This window comes from Coptis chinensis, chromosome 2, assembly GCF_015680905.1.
Source record: "Coptis chinensis isolate HL-2020 chromosome 2, ASM1568090v1, whole genome shotgun sequence".
NCBI classification, from domain to species: Eukaryota; Viridiplantae; Streptophyta; class Magnoliopsida; order Ranunculales; family Ranunculaceae; genus Coptis; species Coptis chinensis.
This window is the reverse complement of record NC_141457.1, coordinates 80,859,501-80,879,617: the sequence shown is the minus strand read 5'-3', so window position 1 is coordinate 80,879,617 and position 20,117 is coordinate 80,859,501. Positions and strand designations below refer to the sequence as shown.

At 40.2% G+C, this 20,117-nt stretch overlaps 1 non-coding gene and 1 pseudogene across 1 annotated transcript; one reads left to right on the top strand and one right to left on the bottom strand.

Annotated features, from left to right (window-relative positions):
• Window positions 1–5,773: 5,773 nt before the first annotated feature.
• LOC147518184 (small nucleolar RNA R71) lies at window positions 5,774–5,877 on the top strand. The gene has a single exon (XR_015214560.1). It is a non-coding gene; the product is annotated as a small nucleolar RNA R71 (small nucleolar RNA).
• Window positions 5,878–18,743: 12,866 nt separating this feature from the next.
• LOC147518183 (large ribosomal subunit protein P2B pseudogene) lies at window positions 18,744–19,253 on the bottom strand (annotated as a pseudogene).
• Between the last annotated feature and the right edge of the window lie 864 nt (window positions 19,254–20,117).

Here is a 20,117-nt window from a genome sequence, read left to right as displayed (position 1 = left end):
TCGACTTTCGTCGATTTTTAGCGCAACTTCAAACTAAATTTCCCGCTTCGTTATCGGTCCGATTTTTGCGAATGAGATATGGAAATGATCAGGAGAGAATTTCCAATCCAATGATCCATAAACTACTATATTCCGACCGTGGGTGACATATAAGATAGTGGGAAACGCCTCGAAGTGAGTGCATGACGTAAGTTATGCGAACGAATGAACACTAAATTAGATGACGTCAACCCCAATGAACTATACTAATGGACCTAAGCAACACAAATAGAAAGTTTGAGCAATCCGGATGGAAAGACTGATTTCCCACCCCCAAACAAATTTTTAAACACAAAATTTGTTTTAACATGGGTCGTTTAAAGTCAGATTCCCAAGACTTGTTGGATTGCTAGTTCTCTGGGTTTAGATATATATCTATACCTAAAAATGAAAACAATTATTATTATTATTATTATTATTATTATTATTATTATTATTTTATTTTATTTTATTTTTTTTTTGGAAAAACAATAAGCAAATAAAGACATAATTCACACCATAGAGAAACATGACTCAAAAATCCGAGAAAACATGCAAGAGTGGAAAACGTGAACTATGTGAATCGTGGACTTAGGATCCGGTACTTACAGCCACACACTCCATAGGGAGGGCCCGGTTACCTTAATGGTGCACTTACCATTAAATGGAAGTGAAAGGAAATACACCAATGACAAGGGTCATTCCTCATATATAGGGTCCCCGTAAAAGGACTTCCTCTATATCGAGGGGGGACGAAGTTCATGAAAATGTTTTAATCGTTGACCGTTAACTTGAAAGGTACTTGTTGTCCTTGGGATTTACCAAGGTAATTGCCCCGTAAAGGGGCGATTTCAATAACGAGAAAAGGACCGGACCAACGGGTTTTAGTTTCCAGGAAAATATGTAGGCGGGAGTTGTAAAGCAAAACCTTTTGTCCGACCACAAACTCTTTGGCGCAAGATATGCTTATCATGAACACGTTTCATGTTAGCTTTATAATCCTTCAGCGAGATCGTAAGAATCGCCACGGATTTCTTCAAGCTCATTTAATTGTAACTGCGTTTGACACCCGCCTCATCAATATTGAAGTTAAGGCTTTTTATAGCCCACGAGCACGGTGCTCTAATTCAACGGGCAAATGACATGGTTTCCCAAATACAAGTCTAAAGGGAGACATACCTATAGGAGTTTTGAAAGCAGTTCTATCGCCCATAAGGCATCCGATAGACGCTTGACCCGGTCTTTCCTATCGGGGTTTCTTGTTGTTTCTAAAATCTTTTTGATTTCCCTATTAGAAACTTCTACTTGGTCGCTAGTTTGTGGATGATAAGGAGTTGCTATTTTGTGTGTAACTCCATACTTTTTCACTAGGGATGCAACAACTCTGTTGCAAAAAATGTGTTCCACCATCACTAATGATGGCTTTAGGAATGCCAAACCGACAGAAAATATATTCTTTAATAAAAATACAACGATCTTATGGTCATTGCTACGGCAAGCTAGGGCCTCTATCCATTTAGACCGTAGTCCACGGCAACTAGAATATAAATATAACCGTGGGAAACAGGGAAAGGGCCCATGAAATCAATACCCCAAACATCAAAAATTTCTACTATCAAGATTGGATTTAATGGCATCATATTACGCCGTGATTAAGCCCAAGTTGTTGGCAAGCGAATACACGCCTTGCAATGCACTTGGGCATCCTTAAAAGGGTAGGCCAATAAAATCCACATTGAAGAACTTTAGCGGCTGTTTTAATTCCACTAAAGTGGCCACCACACTCTTTGTCATGGCAGAGCGATAGAACTTCATTATATTCCCACCGGGAATGCAACGACGAATAATCTGATCCGCACAATACTTAAAAGGTAGGGCTCATCCCGGTGAGTATAACTTGACTCGGCAAGAACTTCTTTACGTTCATTTCTTGACCAATTATAAGGCATAACATCAGCCGCTAAATAATTTCACGATGTCCAGATACCATGGTGATGAAAAAATAGCATACAGATGCTCATCGGGAAAAGAGTCCCGGTATGGACTCGGAATCACTACTATCGTCATTTGTAAGTCTAGATAAGTGGTCGGCAACTTCGTTTTTCGACCCTCTTTTTGTCCTTTATTTCTAATGTGAACTCTTGCGAGAAGAAGAATCCATCGGATTAATCTCTACTTAGCATCCTTCTTTGCAAGAAGGTACCTAAAGGCTGCATGGTCCGTGTAAACTAAAGTTTTAGAACCAACCAAATAAGGGCCGAAACTTATCTAAAGCATAAATGATGACTAAATTTTTTTCAAGTAGTTGTATAATTCCGTTGGCGTCGTTTAATGTTTTACTAGCATAATAAATAACGATGGACTTATTATCTAGTTTACGTCCCAAGACAAACACAACCGCATAGTCACTAGCATCACACATGAGTTCGAAAGGTTTAGACCAATCGGGAGGGCTGTATAATAGGTGCAAGTGGTTAGTATGCTTTTAAGGTTTCAAAAGCCTGTTTACAGTTAAAATTAAAATCAAAGATTGCATCCTTCAAAAAGCAGGTTAGTTAAAGGCCTAGCTATTTTGAAAAAATCTTTAATGAAACGCCTATAAAAAACGCATGGCCTAGAAAGGCTCTAATCTCACCCGGACGATCGTGGTTTAGGTAGGGTCGCTATCTTATCTAGTTTGGCTTTATCTACTTCGATGCCATCACTAGATACAATATGACCTAGTACTATGCCCTTTTGACCATGAAATGACACTTTTCCCAATTTAAAAGCGAGGCTCTTTTCTTCACACCGTGTCAAGACCTTAGAACGGGTTAGACAAGCATTCTGTAAAGGAGTCTCCATAGATAGAAAAATCATCCATGAACACTTCCATAAAAGCTCTACCATGTCACTAAATATATGAAGCATACATATTTGGAAGGTACGGGGGCATTACAAAGGCCAAAAGGCATTAGTTTATAGGCATATGTTCGAAGGGACATGTGAAGGTTGTCTTTTCTTGGTCATCAATATCAATAATAATCTGAAAATAGCGAGTAGCCATCCGGAAAACAATAAAAGGCATGACCAGCTAGGCGTTCTAGCATCGATCTATAAATGGTAAGGGAAAGTGATCCTTTCGTGTCATAGCATTTAAACGCGTCATGTAATCAATCTGATTCTCCATTTCATAGGACCTTGGTGACAACGTAGTCACCCTTCCGTTTACGTACCATGGTAACTCCGATTTCTTAGGAACTACATGAATGGGACTTACCCATTCGCTATCGGAGATTGGGTATATAATACCAAGATCGAGTAATCGCAAGACTTCTTCCCTAACCACCTCTTTCATGGCGGGGGTTCAAGCGCGGCCGAGGTTAAAGAGTCTTGGCGTTATCCTCCAAATGGATACGATGAGTGCAAACATTAGGTCAATTCCTTAATGTCGGCTAGGGACCAACCAATCGCAAAACCGATGTTCCCTAATCACCCTTATTAAACATGTCTCTTCATCCTTAGTTAACAGAGAAGATATAATTATCGGGTGACTACCATCCGGATCAAGTTGAATATATTTTAACCGGGGAAGAGGTTTAAACACCGGGTGTGGACGGAATGTCCGTTGATGTTTCATAAGTGTCCTTATCTTGCGTAATGAAGACTTGCTTAGGTAGCAAGTCTTCGTAATCGATATATGGAGCAACCGACGGGTCTACAATTGGTGTGGACTCGGGATGGTGTTGACTTCCTCTAAGTAGGAGTCATTTACAAAATCTGAAGTTCAAAAGAAAGGAATTTGTACATATTGTTTTCGTGAAGCGTGTTGTTAAAATAATCTTGAGCTAAACTCGATCATGCTAACCTCCCCATCTACTGAGACGAATCTGGTAACTGTTTCATCATTTTAAAACATTTACCTCGACGAGAAAAGATGGCCAAAAGATAAGGACATCTTTCCATCGCGACAATTTATAAAGCGCATTGGCGGTTGCCAAGAAGGGCGCCCTAAGATGATCGGTACAGAGTCATTAGCGACTTACGTATCGAGGATAACAAAATCAGCGGGATAGTAGAAATCACGAACCTTAACAAGCACGTTTTCCACTACACCTTTAGGATACTTAATTGACACAATGCGCTAATTGCAACGTTATTTTTTGTAGGTTGCATTTTCCTGTAGACCTATTTGTTTATACAAGTAATCACGGGGAGTAAGTTAACACTCGCCCCAGTCTAATAAAGGCGGCGTCGTCGTGTGGGAATCTCCTAAGGTGCATTTTACTGATGGGGCGACCGGGGTCCTTGTACTTTACAATTCCATTATTTTAGGATAAAGTTGGGAACTGTTCGGTTAAAAGCGTCTTTAGGTATGTTGGTCTTACGCCTAGTAGTGCACAACTCTTTAAGAAACTTAAGCGTGGTTAGGTAGCTTTTAATAGCTTCGAGAAAAGGAAGGTTTATCGTTAGATTCTTGAAAACGTTCCTAATTTCCTCAAAGTTTGTATCCCCCGGTTAGCATGGCTAATTTTTGAGGAACGGTGGTTTCGCTTTATATTTCGCGATATGGCTCTACTTCTTTGTGTAACCTTGGCTTTTCGGTTTCTTTGGTTGTGATTTAACCGGTACCTCTACCGTGGTAGGCTCCTCGGTTTCTATTGCGGTATCTAGTTCGATATTTGGTGTGGAGTAATCTTGATGGGGTAACTATGTGCGTAGTTACTTTGTTATCAACCACTCTTCCGAGAGAGTGGTGATGGCATTTAGGTCACCTACGATTGTAGTTTCCGTACTAGAATTACCGTTTACCTCGAAAAAGGTGTGTTTTTGTTTTAGGGTTTGGTATCGCTTGTCCGGAAACACGCCTTTTGGTTGGGCTTTCGCTTGGGCCCCTGTTGTATGCCCTGATTTATGGATTGTAAAATCTGTTGGTTTGATTGAGTCATTGTCTGGAAAAGTTGTTGGGTAACTTGTATAAAGGCGTCGATACAATCCGGTTGTGTAGGTGTAGTAGTCACGGGTGGTGCGACTGGAACTATCTCTCGTTGATTATTTATGGGTGGGTTGTGATAGTTATTATTGTTAACCGGAACGATACCTCTATTGGTATTATAATTATTATAATTATTCTGACCTTGTGCTTGACCTTGTCGTGGTTGCACTTGGTTGTTATAATTATTATAATTCCCTTGACCTTGTCCTTGTCTTTGTCCTTGCCTAGGTGGAGCTTGGTTATAATTGTTTGCTTGCCTAACGTTTTGATTATTGTACCGGAGGTGTTACTTGTTGATTATTTCTCCAACCTGAAGTTGGGATGTTGTCTCAGTTAGGAATAGGATAGTTATTAATAGAGTAAACATTATCTTGTTCTTGTGGTTGTTGTTCATAAGCTAGAGGACAATAATCGTCGTGGTGCTCTGGACTCAAACAGAAATTACATGGGTTGGAGTTTACATTCATGACGGGGATAGGCTTTTGTTGAGCAGAAATAGCCTTTACTTTTTTAGTTAGAGATTCGAGTAAATTTTTAAGTTTTGGATCGGTTTTCTTCTCTAACATACCGGCGGCCTTGACTGTTGAAGAAGAACTAGCTGAGCGGGGGATATCATCACTACCCCCCCAATTATTATTTCGTTTAGTTTGGTCTTCTAAAAATTTGTAAGCCTCCGAGGCTCCTTTACTTAGGAAACTACCCCCATTCATTATGTCAAGGACTTCTTTATGGTGGTGTAGAAGACCTTTGAAAAAGGCACGAACTAACGTGTCTTTTGCTAAGTTATGATGTGGACACTCTATAAGGAGATCGGTGAAACGATTCCATGCCTCAGAAAATGATTCATGAGGATTCTGTCGGAAAAAATGAATCTTGGAAAGCATCTCATCCGTCTTTAGGGGTGGGTAAAAATGTTCCATAAACAGCTGAACAAGTTTGGCCCACGAGTCCACAGAATTAGGCGCTTGGGCAGTTAACCAAGACGCCGCCTTATCGGCTAATGTGAAAGGGAATACCCCGGTTTAATTTGTTCGCGACCTACCGTAGGATGATGGAATGTTATAAGGACTTGTTCAATCTTACGCGTAATGCCGATAAGGTTTTTCATGGTCTAACCCATGAAAAGCGGGTAACAAATTAAATATGTTTGGGGGGAATCGAAAAATCCCCACTGGGTCTGCTAGAACGATGCACGATTTAGGGCTATCGCTCAAGGCTTTGTAAAAGTCGGAGAGAGGAGTCTCTCTTTCTTCCCCCATTATGTCAGGTGGTGTGTGTGAAATAGTAGCTAGAGGTGTAGTGTGTGGTATACTAGATAGACTTGTTTGTTGCCGTGTAATTACGTTTGTTGTTTTTGTTCGACCAGACCTTAATCTCATGCAAGACTAAGTTGAGCTTAACTAAACATGCAACACTCCAAACAATTCTGATATACTAGTAGAAAACCTCTGGCGGAAATGCGAGGTATGGAAGAAAGGAATACCTGATAGCGTCCTTGCTTCGCTTATGAATAGCGTCTTGTGTACGCGTGTTCAGTGTATATAAGAGATTAGAACACTGAAAAACTTGACAACTCGAAGTTCGAATCAAACCTGTGGAAATCCGGAAATTTCAGCTAAAAGTGGCGCTCCGTCCGAAGAAGTCGCCTTCGATGTAAAAGTCGAAGTTCAGTGTTTTAGCGTGGGTGGCGCTTGGTATGAAGCGGCTTCGATGGTAGATGAAATTCCAGTAACTTAGCGCGGGTCGCGCTCTCCTTGGGCGCGGGCGCGCTCCGTGTATTTTCTCGCGGAATTTATCAAAGCTGAAATGGGCAACCACAGTATGAAACAACCAAGGGTGGGTGGGTTTAATGGGACTTAAAAATGACTACTTCTACAAAGAAAACAATGCTAAAGTGCAACTAAGATGGCAGCGGCGCCATTTGATAAATGTAAAATGAATAGTTTACCTACGAAATGAACGATGAATTCAATCCGTAAGTAAACTAAAACTGATCTTACGGGTTCTCATTATCAAAGCTTCTACTCTCGATGCGAATTGCACTAAGTGGAGTAGGAAGTTCGTTCCACTCCTAGTTCCCTAGCATGGATTGTTTTATAAGTCTAAGAAATCAGTCTTAAGTCTAATGAGAGCTTTTTACTGAAATGTTATGCTAACACAACGCGTTAATTTAAATAACGAGATATAATAAATAACAAGATAAAATATAAACTAAAGTTAATCTACTTAAAGCTACGAATACGATTGTTTGAATCTAGATAAATAAATTAGAGGGAATTGAATCCACCTCGAATCCAACTTAACGACCTAGCGTAGAATGTTGTATCTCAATTCTCACGTTTAACACGGAGAATTTCGAGTTCTAATCCCTAGTGTTCATGGCATTCCTACCGGATACTAACTAGCATGTGAGGTCGTCCACCCATTCTCATGGCGAAACACGACCTTCTAGAGTGGAATAGATTCTACAACCAATTCTATACTAACCACTAAGTTTTCATCAAGGCTTCATCAACTCCTCTAATGGAGGTTTTAGCCTTGATTCATCAAACTAACATTTCCCATTGAATCTAAACTAAACATAATGTAAGAAATTGAGATTTACTTAATTAAACAATAATGAATCTAATTTAATGGCTGGAATGAAATAAGAACAAGAATTGAAATTAGATCTAGAATGGAAATGACCAAATTCAAAATTGACAAATTAACTATTTTATTTATCTACTCAATCAAGAACAATGATTCAAAGATTTAATCTAAAACAGGAATTGAAATGGAACTAAAACTTAATTAATTAATAAAACTAGATCTAGAATTCTATGTATTAATTTAGGTCTAACTAGCTACCATTAACAAAGAGCTAAGCTTTGGTTTTTATATGTTCAGATCCAAAAATCGTGCATGGGCTTGGATCCATGTTTTGGGCTAGAGAATCAGGCCCAAAACCCAATTCTTTCAGTCCAAAAAGGCCTCTTCAGCTGCAGTTTGCTTCAATAGACTTTTCGTCCACTTCTGCTCCTCTGATTGGGTCAAGGCTTGGACCATTGGAAAGCTCTTTCCGAGTCGGTCGTTTTGACATAAGGTAGGCCCAATTCCGAGGTCTGAATCTAAAGATATGGTCTTCGGAAGTTCTGTTGACTTTGTGTAATTTTTTTTGCGTGGACTTTGACTTTTCATCTTTTGACCAGGCTTTACAAAGGCTTTGTCTTCTTGAATCTTGTCCTTTAATCACCGAACTCCTTAGTAACCAACCATTGCTCCTTTATCTCATCAAAGTGGCACATTTCTGCACATAATTGACTTTGAAGCCTGAAATACATAAAAACACGTAATCAGTATTAACTCTTACTTATTACTCACATAATTGGTCTAAAAGTATGACTGCTAAGGGGTTAAAACTACAGTTTTGGGCTCTTATCAAGTACCAATGAATCTCTTTTCACACTTTCCTTCAGAACAGAGGCAATCATACCATCAAAACTCACAATGACAACCACACGTTCTGACATCGTCGAATCAGGAGAAAATGACACCATATGGGCAAAAGAAGTTGATCTCCTAGAAGAGCGGAAGGAAACAGCTGTAATATCCCTAACTCGATACCACCAAACAATCCAACAATCTTACAACAAGAAGGTCGTCCCAAGATCTTTCCAAGTTGGCGACCTAGTCCTAAAAAAGACACTAGTTCCAGCCAAGCTTGACCCAACATGGGAAGGCCCCTACATCATTGACAAAGTCGTTAGAAATAGAGCATACTGGATCAAAACTCAGCTTGGTGATATTCTTCCCCGTCCTTGGAATATAACTCTCCTCAAGCGATTTTATTAATAAGTTTTCCTCCATATGTGTTAGTCAATATGAATAAAATCTCATCAACATTTCGAGTACAAATGTCATATTTTGCATTACATGAGTACCATGCATCTCGCACTACACAGCTTGACCTAGGACGTCACAATGTCAGGTCGTACATCAAAGACGGAGTCAAGAATAACTCAACTACAATAACTACGTAGTGGTTAATTACCAATCAATTCAACCTAAGGTCCCCCAAAAGGACCCTAAATCAACTTAACACCAACGCCAGGGTTAAGCATGATTCAACTGTAAATTCCACGTAATTATCAGTCAAATTCAAATATATGGGACCACCAAAAGGACCCACAGTCAATTTAAGGTCTTTGAACAAGGTTAAGCTTGGCTCAACTATAACTACCAATCAAAGGCTAGTTATCAGTCAATCGGAGTTCCCCTAAAAGGAACGACCCAATCAAACACACAAAAGGAGACCTAGGTGACGGCTACAATCATCTTGCCAGGTTGTGAGTCAAACAATTACGATCTTCGAACATTAGACAATCTACCATAGTCCAACAAATCGTCAAGACTACTAATATGCAGCACAGGTCGTCATACAACGAATCAAAACAGCAATAAGGAAATCACATCCATGCAAAAATTCAAAAACAATATCAATGCAGAACAAGTAAGTAATTTAAATATTTTACTACTTATACAATTTGGTTAGATGCTAGAGGCCCCCAGGTTAGCCTGGGAAAACGACATCAACACCCCCATCATAAAAAATCGAGTTTGTCAATATCAGTTATCAGTATCAACCAAAGCAAGTAAGTGAATATAATTCATCATCAAACAAACATATCAATCACAAAAAGAAAGCACAGTTAGAGGACACGGGGAAGATTCTTCACATTCAAAGGCTCTAGTGGGCCACCCTCTTTGGCCTCGCTGGATCACCACCTACACTCACAACTTCTGTGGAGACCTCTTCAGTTGGCTGAACGACTAGAGCATCACCAAGATCGGCTGACAGATCAGATCATCTACTAGCATCTACAATAGTACTTTCTACAGTTATTGTCGTATCCCCACTTTCAACTGACCTCTTAAGGGTTTTATACTTCGTCTGGAGATCCAGGTAATCATCCACCAGCACGTAAGTATCACCACTTTCTACCAAATCATCCAGGTCGTTATATGCCGTTTGAGCCCGTTCAGTAATGATAAAACATAAAAGATAATTTACTTACGAAATGAACGATGAAACTCAAAACGTAAGTAAACTAAAACTTAATATGTGCCTAATTTATCAAAGATTTCTACTCTCAATCCTATGAGATATAGTGGAGTAGATGATTCGTTCCACTCCTAGTCCTTTCGCATGCTGTGTTATCTACATATAAGTAATCTTAACTAAAGTCTAATGAGAGATTTACGAATGACAACTAGACTACGATGCAACTACCCACAAGATGCAACTAGTCGACTATTAGAACAACTATGAGAATGCTACGTCGATTCTATGATAAGGAGTTGAGGGGGATTGATTCCACCTTAACTCGACTTAATCCTACTAACGGCACTTAATTGTCGTAATCGAATTGAATCGCCAGCAGAAACAATCTAGTTACTCCTAATCCCTAATTACACATGGCATTTCTACCAATTCATAACTAGCATGTGAACGATTACACCCATTCTCATGGTGAACTAATCATTTCTAGAGTGGAAAGGAAATTACGACGACTCTACGATAATCGGGATCAAGCTTTCATCAAGGCTTCTCAACCCCTCAAATGGAGGTTTTATCGAGAATCATCACGCTTATCATTCCCAATGGAATTCAAACAAGACATGATATAAAGATTTGAACTTTACTTGTTTAAACTCAATTCAAAACTACTCATGCAATAATTGAATTAAACTGATACTGACAAATAATTGAAACTACGAATTGAAACTAAACAATCAATGGAAATGAAACTAGATTATGGAGAACACTATTTTATTAATCTAATGAATAATAAAACAATGATTCAAATACTAAATTAATAATCTAACTAATCTAGGTCTAGCTATCTACATAATAAGGGAATTTAGATCTAAACAATTGTAAATGACAAGAATCGAAATTGACAAACTAGCTATTTTATTTATCAAACTAATGAAGAACAATGGTTCTAAAGATTAATCTAGAACAATAATTGAAATTAAACTAAACTTAATTTTATTAAATGAAAACTAGATCTAGAATTATCTATAGTTTTAGGACTAACTAGCTACCATTAACAAAGAGCTAAGCTTTGGTTTTTATATGTTCAGATCCAAAAATCGTGCATGGGCTTGGATCCATGTTTTGGGCCAGAGAATCAGGCCCAAAACCCAATTCTTTCAGTCTAAAAAGGCCTCTTCAGCTGCAGTTAGCTTCAATAGACTTTTCGTCTACTTCTGCTCCTCTGATTGGATCAAGGCTTAGACCATTGGAAAGCTCTTTCCGAGCCGGTCGTTTTGACATAAGGTAGGCCCTATTCCAAGGTCTGAGTCCAAAGATACGGCCTTCAAAAGTTCTGCTGACTTTGTGTGCTGTTTCTACCCGCGTCGACTTTTCAGCTTTTGACTGGGCTTTAGAAAGGCTTTGTCTTCTTGAATCTTGGCCTTTAATCACGGAACTCCTTAGTAACCGACCTTTGCTCCTTTATCTCACTAAAGTGGCACATTTCTGCACATAATGGACTTTGAAGCCTGAAATGCATAAAAACACGTAATCAGTGTTAACTCTTAATTATTATTCACATAATTGGTCTAAAAGTATGACTGTTACAGGGTTAAAACTACAGTTTTGGGCTCTTATCAAGTAACGACCTATACATTCTTGCACTCACTGATCCAGTTCTGCACCTCCACCTTTGAAGCATCAAGAGATGGTTGCAACAAAGCCACCTTCCCAGCAAGATCCCCGACTTGCAACCTCAGTCAAGACATTTCAGCTTGTTCCACCTCTTGAACAGCGAGCAGCTTGTCATAGGCCTCCTTGGCAACATCCAACTCCTTGTATAGGTCAGAAATAAGGGTCATCTCTTTCAGCTTCCTATATATAGCCAGGACTTGACAACAAGCAAAGTAAATTACAAAGCAGTAAAAGTAAAGACAAGGATCAGGTCGGAGAGGCACTTACAAAGCAAAGGGAGCGATCCATGTCTTTCAAGTTCACCCCCAAGTCCTTCCCAGTCTCCAACTGGTGCCTATCTCCATCCAGGATAATGCTCTCCAGCAGCCCTCTAGCAACCAGTGAGGACTTGAAGCTACAGTCCTTATTCATCACAAACTTCCTCAGCCCGCTCACTGGGTCCTCATAGATGACAAGCCTATCCAGGCCGTCATAACTTCTCTTGTCACTTGGGGCCGTACTCCCCGACCCCTTGCACTTATGGGCACCTGGCTCATTCTCACTAGCCTTCTTCTTGCCCCGGGCATTAGCAACCCCCACATCAGCAGAAAGCTCTTTCAGATCCAGTTTCTTCAATGGCACCCGACCTGCAGAAGAACGACCTCCCCCAGTACTAGGTCGTTCCTCAGATTCAGTCCGGGACTTCTTCGCCCCCTCAGTCTCAACCACCTCAGAGCGCCTCTTCAGTTGAGGCCTCCGTAAAGGAACATCACCACTACCACCAGCACTCCCACCACCATGACCAGCTCGGTCACCATCACCCACTTCAGAGCGTTTGGATGCCGAACGTTTTGAAGCTCCTTCAGCCGTCCTCACTGAAGAAGAACGGCTATCAGCAGCTCTTCCAGCCATTCTTACTCCAGAAACAGGTGCCTTCCTTTAGTTCTCCCTCTCCATCTCAGTGTCCGAGCTAGAATCAGAGATATCAAGAACAAGCTTACGTGCCCTTTTCTTCTGCTCAACTTTCTTCTTGTTAATCTTCACACCACCACGCTTCTTAAAGTATTGGGCAACCTCCCCCAAGATAGCTCGTTTCTCCTCCTAACTCAAATAAGCAAACTTTTCTATAACGTCAAGTTGAGGACGACCCCGAATGGAAACCTCTGCACAAAAAGAAACAAAATATCAAAACGTACAACATATCAAACATAAGACTTACATACGACCTACAAAATAGCTACCTACCAGCTCACTTTACAGAGTGGGTATTCAGCTCACACCCAGAGGGGGTGTAATTACCCACAATCAACAACGGCCTACGCCCCCATTCCTCCTTACTCACCCCCACAATCATAGCAGACTTTCCCCTTACGACCTGCAAACTACAGTTCATTGCAGAAGATCTCTTCACAGAGAAATGCTCCAACATATCTCCTAAACGGATGTTATAACTCCTTTCATTCAACAAATCCAACACATGGAACACCCTCCAACTATTCCCTACGAACTGACAAGGGGCTTTTCCACAAAAATTCAAAACATCAACAATAAGATGAGAAAACGACAACCTCATCCCAGCCTTCAACTGCCCATAACAAACCACTACTCCCCCTATCTGGAGGAACATAGTCACTGTTATATAACCTCCTCTCTCTATTCAGGTCGTACACGGCTAGGTCGGCATCTCCCCAACCAAACTCCTCCTTCAGATCAGCATAAAGCAGCATAGGCCCCACCTCCTCAGCCATCATCTCCACTGAAGAAGACGATGAAGTCCCATCTCCACTACGAACTCTAACTTCAACATCATCTCCACTCAAAGTTCTCTCTCTCCACAGATCAACCTCAACTTTCCCACTCAAAATATCACTGGTAACAGACATTACGAGTTCAAAAATAAACAAAAGATCAAACTTTGCAAGTTCAAAAGACGCACTTGATACCAAAGGTTGGAAAAGTTTTTTTTTTCTTTTCTTTCTTTCTTTCTTTCGCTTTGCTTTTTCCTAGATTGGAAAAATGAAGAAGTGAAATACCTTAACACGCCAAAACCCCTCAGCTGCTAAAACCTCGAGAAAATACAAAATGTTTCATCTTCCAACACAACACAATCATAACTCGCCTACAAACCGTCGTGATTTCGGGCCCACGAATCTAGCCAAACAGTTCCCGCATATTTTTCAAAAGCCAATTAAACCAACCAGCTGTCCAACACGTGTTTTAAAGTTTTATTTTACCCTTTCCTTTTTCACACCACAGTTGTCCAAAGAACAGATAAAATAAAGAGGGCTGTGTAAGTACCTTCCATTCTGCACTACAGTACACGTGTCCACACACCAGGTCGTACTCCATCTGCTCGTACCAATCTATCAGAGCGTACCAATGACCTAACACCTAGATCGTTCCAAGCAGCACTTACAGCCATATATGGAAGCAAATCAACTAGCCCAATCCTAGAACTCAGTCAACGCACCAATCAAGGAGACATTAACTTTGTAACATCAGAGTAATGACGAATCATCAAGATAGCTCACAATCTGGATCTACACTTCATAACGGCCTGGAGCAAATAAGGAAGGTCAGCTCAAAGTCTCAAACATCTATAAGTAGAGAGAGATGAACTACGTAAGGTTTGATTCAAGTTTACCCCCAAAAGACTTGATACGTAGGCAACTCTTATCCCAAGAAAAGTGCAGCCATTCCATATCAAACAAATCATCAGGTCGTTGTCCCCTAAACACCAAACCTCTACACACTTCAAGCATGGGGTCTGTGTACCATGTTAATTAACCTTATAACATCGCACATATGTTTTGTTTATGGACTTAAATGGAGCTTTAACTGGTTCAGGTTACATTGGAAAATTTGTCATATTTAATAACACACCTTAATAATTTGGGGTTCCAACATAATAATCCTATTCTCACCACTTGACTGCAAAGCTTTACTCAATTCACAATCGTCTACAAGACAGATTAGGCAGGATAACAGTTTGAAACTTCTGTTTATTTCCCCAACCATTTAGCATGAATCCAAATAAAACACCATGAACATACATGACATTAACAGATACTTATCCTCGTGTCGTGTAGGCTCGATCCAAATTGGGGCAGGCGTGAGATACCATTCAGACTTTGACACAGGAAGTGGTTCAAAGCTCCCATCTTCAACGTTAAAGACTCCAAAGTCATGAGGTACGAGATAAGGGTAAGAGCTTCTTCTATATCCTTCGCGGAAGTCGCCTGTAAAGTAAATATGATTTGGTTTACGCCTAGGCATATTTGAAATGGATAGAGACAATGAAGAATTATCGCCTATAAACCAAGGAACAAAATATCGTCGATATATCTGATATATCGCCGATATATATCATTTTTTTGGTACACCGACATCGATATATCCGATATATATCCACCGAATATTAAATCCTTTTTTTCTTATATATATCGGAAATCCGATATAACGATATATATCGACCGATATATACGATATATCCGATATAAATTGTTGACTTTGACCGATATTGTTGATTTTGACCACATATTGTTGATTTTGACTGATATATTGTCGATATTTCCAATATAATAGACTATATTTCCAATATAATCGACGATATTTCCGATATATCGACATACAAAACAAAATTTTGACTGGTCACAAAAAAATTGGATATATCTGATATTTTCGATATATCCGATATATATCGGTTTTTGGGTACACCGATATATTCACCGAATTCGATATTTTGATCCTTGCTATAAACAACACCCGTCCTGAAAGGTTCTTCACCTGAATCCACTTTTGCATACTCATATCCAGCTTCAAGACCTCAAATCCACTAGTGTTGTAAGCTCGGGTTGAAGCTTCAAATTCCAATGCCTTATGGTACGATTTGCAATATGTCCCCCAAAGATACAACCAAATACTTCTTTCCTATCTGATGGTGATGAGGTCGTTGTGCAATTCTATTCACCTCAAGGTGAACGGGATCATTCAAATTACAAGCAAAAACTTGTCTTCGGTCGGCGACAACATAGAATTTGTCCCTGCTCCATACCACATCTTCAAAAAGTGTATAATTACAATCAATGGGTACCCAAGCTTTGTTCCCTGGCTTGAAGAAGGCTAATCTGGTATACCCACCATAGATTGCCATAACCATATAATTGGAGTTTGACGACGGGTTCGCAGACAGAACTGCCTTGTGCAAGTAATAAATATTATTGTGACTCCCATCACTTGGCTGAACTTCATCAAAAGTTGACAAAGGTGGAAGCTGTTTCTCATTGTTGACAGACAAAAAGGGATTATAGGGACGAATGTCATTGTACTTGCCGTTAGCCAGAAACTGTTACCAACTATAAGGGAGTAATATTCTCATTGAGGAATATTAAGCACGCATTGAGCAGAGATCGTAACGAACTCATATCATTGACCTCCAAGATCGATTTGTAAGCAGCTCGCTTCATGTAGGTGGTACACTTCAACTCGCTCCAAAATACCTCAAGTCGAATAGACGACTTCAAGCAGAACGCTTTGAGTGATAACACCATCCCATATCCAGATGTAATCATCACCAGAGCCATACATGTACTTCCAATCACCGTGATATATGAACTACTGCACCCACTCCCAATCATCACACAATTCCTACTAAAACCAACCTAACACTCATTCTCAATCTCCACCCTACATATGTACATGTCAGTGGATGTGTCTCGTGGATCTACACCTCCCAATGTCTATAAATACCACCTGCATGAACTACGTGAGACCTGATTATTCTCTCCCCCCAGAATCAAAAGAGGATACGTAGGCAGTTCGCTCAACAATGAACTCGGTCTCTCCCAAATCCGATCCCATTCTCTTTCTTCCCTTATATATAAAGGAAAACTAAAACACACCTTTACATTGGCACCGCCTGTGATCTCGATCTCTTGAGAAACCACTTAACAAATTCTTAAACCAACAAGAAAAAACACTCAAGCCCACGAAGCATGGCAAGCCTCGAAGCTCAAATCCAGAGTTTAGCAGGTCAGCTAGGAACGATGAATGAGTAAATCACCTTACTCAGGTAGGAGAATGTCACTCTCTGCGCGCAAGTAGACATGCAGAATCCACCTGCTACCTTAGCAGAGGACGGCATCAACGAGGTTAATCAACAGATTAACGAATTGTCACAAAGAATCGACCAAAGTGCAGTCAAATGTCACAAAGAATCGAATGTCACGAGAGCAATGTGTGCTGGGGGCTAAAGCATTACCTTCAGGACCTCATCGAAGCAGGACATATCAAGCAGTACACCACCATCGATGATGGCGATCTGTGCCATAAGCTCATGGCTCGCAGAGTGTGCAGTCGATCTCCACCTCGCCATGATCGTCACAGCGTCCAAGCTCCCGTAGCAGAAGACGACCAAGAGATCGCTCCCGCCACGAGCGTCGTCAACATTCGTCCGATCGAGACAACGACAGAACCATTCACATGATATCGTCCACAGAGAAAAGACGGCATGTAGGCGCCCTTTAAGAAGTTTACCATTTTTCTTCCCAGGCCGCACCTGCCCCACGCAGTTCCGATCGCAGTTCAGGTGACATCACTTTTACGGAGGTCGACCTCAACAAGGTTTGCCTCCCACACAATGACGCACTTGTAGTCCACGTCAAAATCAGCGACTGGATAGTCAAGCACATCTTGATAGATCCCGATAGTTCATGTGACATTCTGTTCTACCATACTATTCAAGAGATGAATTTGCCCAAGTCGGTCTTCATAGACCTCATCGCTCCTCTCTACAGGTTCAACGGCTCCAGAGCCGGTGACATCATACTCCCAGTTTCTGTGGGATCTAGAGAGAACAAAATCAGCTTCAATACGCGCTTCAGCATTCAAGACATCAAGTCTTCCTACAATGTCATTCTAGGACGACGTTGGATTCATCAAATGCAAGCCATACCATCCACGCTGCATCAAGTACTTCGATTTCTTGGTCCTAGGGGCATGATGGAGCTTTAAAGCAATCAGCTCGAGGCTTATCATTGTAACCAAATCCTCTCAGCGAATAAGATCACCGACTTACCCATCGGCACAAGGAACGAGCCCACCAGCTACACAATGGCCAAAAACTTGGTTGCGGAGGTCAGAGCCAAATCACCAAAACAGAGTGCTGGGGGCTCCAGCAAGAGGGTCTATTCGTCTGTACAAAAGTCGCTCCAACATTTGTTGATCCACCAGTCATGACCCCAGAGGTCGCTCCAGCAGTCGTTGCTCCAGCAGTTAGGACCTCAAAGGTCGCTCTAGCATTTGTTGCTCCACCAGTCAGGACCTTAGAGGTCGCTCCAGCATTTGTTATTCCACCAGCACTACAACAAAAGGGGTTTTTTTTGCAGCGCACTCTTTTGCAACGCCAAAAAATTGTTGCTATAAGTCACCAATTGCAACGCCTCTAGGGGCTGCTAAAATTTCACGATGTTATGAATTTGAATTTATCAATTGCAGCACCTCGTGCATGGCAACTAGTGTAATTAAATTTTTAGAAAAAAATAAATGTAATTTTTTTTATTGGGACTTTATCAATTAGGTCGCCACTTTCGCTGCTAATGTTACAGCTTATAATTTACCGCGCCTTCTTTGTTGTTACAAGGTTGTACCAATCTAAAAGGGGTATTTGGTATATCCTTTACTGTGACGAGAATGGTGTTGCTCTTGGGCATTCTTAATAGCGGGGTATTTTCATTTTTTGGCGCTCGAACAAAAAACTAAAAATTGAAAAACCCTAAACACTTTCTTTTCTCAAACTTTTGCTCCAACCACCAAAGCAACAAAATTGACCACGCTTTATTTCTCTCTCTCTCTTTTTGCAGTGAGTAAGTTATTTTTTCTATCTCTTTTTTCGCTTGAGAAGCTTCAAATTGTGGGTGTATTGCAAAGCCTAATTTTGGTTTTAGGTTTCCTTCAAAGCTTTGACTTTTGGGTTGAGCTTCAAAAAAATTCAGGTTGCCTTAATTCTCTTTGGCTCTTAATTTGAATAATTCAACATACTTTGAGTACACTAAGGATATTTCAAATTCATCCCATCAAACTCCTTTCTACAAAAAAGTTTAAAAATCAATAACTTCCTAAAAACATGAAAAGCAGATCTACCCAGCAGACAGTGAACACTAACATTTCACCAGCATCTCCGACTTCTACAAAGGATGTGTGGCCACAAACCCCTCAATCAAAGAGACCAAAGCCCATGTCATCGTCAGACACCTCTGCCTCTTCAACCTTCTCTTCTTTCTTTGATTCAGCAGCAGCAGGTGCTGTGGCACCACCACCACCACCACCGGAGGCAGCTATAGCAACAGCAACGCCACCACCACCAGAAGGAACTGAAGCCAACTTTTCCCTTCCAGATGCAATCACCTCTGTTATGTCCTTGCCATTGACTTGCGATAGGAGAAGCTCAATCTTATCATCATCAAAGATCAGCCCCAACGGAGGCAAAGAGTAGTCTTGATGTGATCATGTGAAGGTTTGTTGTTTCCACCCAACAATGCAAGCAAATATCGCGGCGACCACCTTCATTGTCTTTTTTTTTTTCTCTCCTCTCAAAACAAGCTTTTCTCATTTTTGGCTCTTAATTAATTTATCGGGTTAGATCTTTGAAATTTCTACTAGGAAAAAAAAAGTTTGATGCTTTAATTTTTCAGGTTCAGTATTCTTCTCATTTGTAATTGTTTGATTGTAGATGGTTTTGATTCTTTTCCCAAATGGTGTTGTTTTGATGTTCCTTTGTTTTTCCCTCCATTACGATGTTCCTTTGTTTCCCCCTTTAGTAAAACATAGCTTTTGTTAGTGGAAAATTTGTTGTTATGGCCATTTTAGTGGAAAATTTTCCTTGATTAAGTGTTGTCAATTAAAGTAATTAGATCTTACTTCCAAAGTTCTATGTTCCATAGTTGCTACTAAATCTGCTCCCGACTTATCATTTCAACCTCTTTTCTTTACATTTTTGCAATGTAGTAGGATTTGAACTTTTTTCTTTACCATGTATTGTATACAAACCTTTAAGTTAATAAATACATTAATGGAATGTTTGTGCCATTTGTTTGGTGGAATTTGTTTCACCTTGTCAGAAGTTGTAATCAAGTGTTCCCTCACTTCTATGAACTATGAAAAATATCACTAGACTGTGTCCAGACCTTTGAGTGTGTACTTGTTAATCTTTAGAATAGGAAAAATATCACTAGATTGTGTCTAGACCTTTGAGTGTACTTTTTAATCTTTAGAATAGATAAAATTCAGTCTCGTTGTTCCTTAAATTTTTGTGTGGCTGTACTATAAGTTATGGGTTGATAGTTACATTATGAGATATTCTACTGGGTAAATGTTTGGGTTGATAGTTACATTGCCTTATCGGTAGTTCATTTTGTTACGTGGATGTAGTGG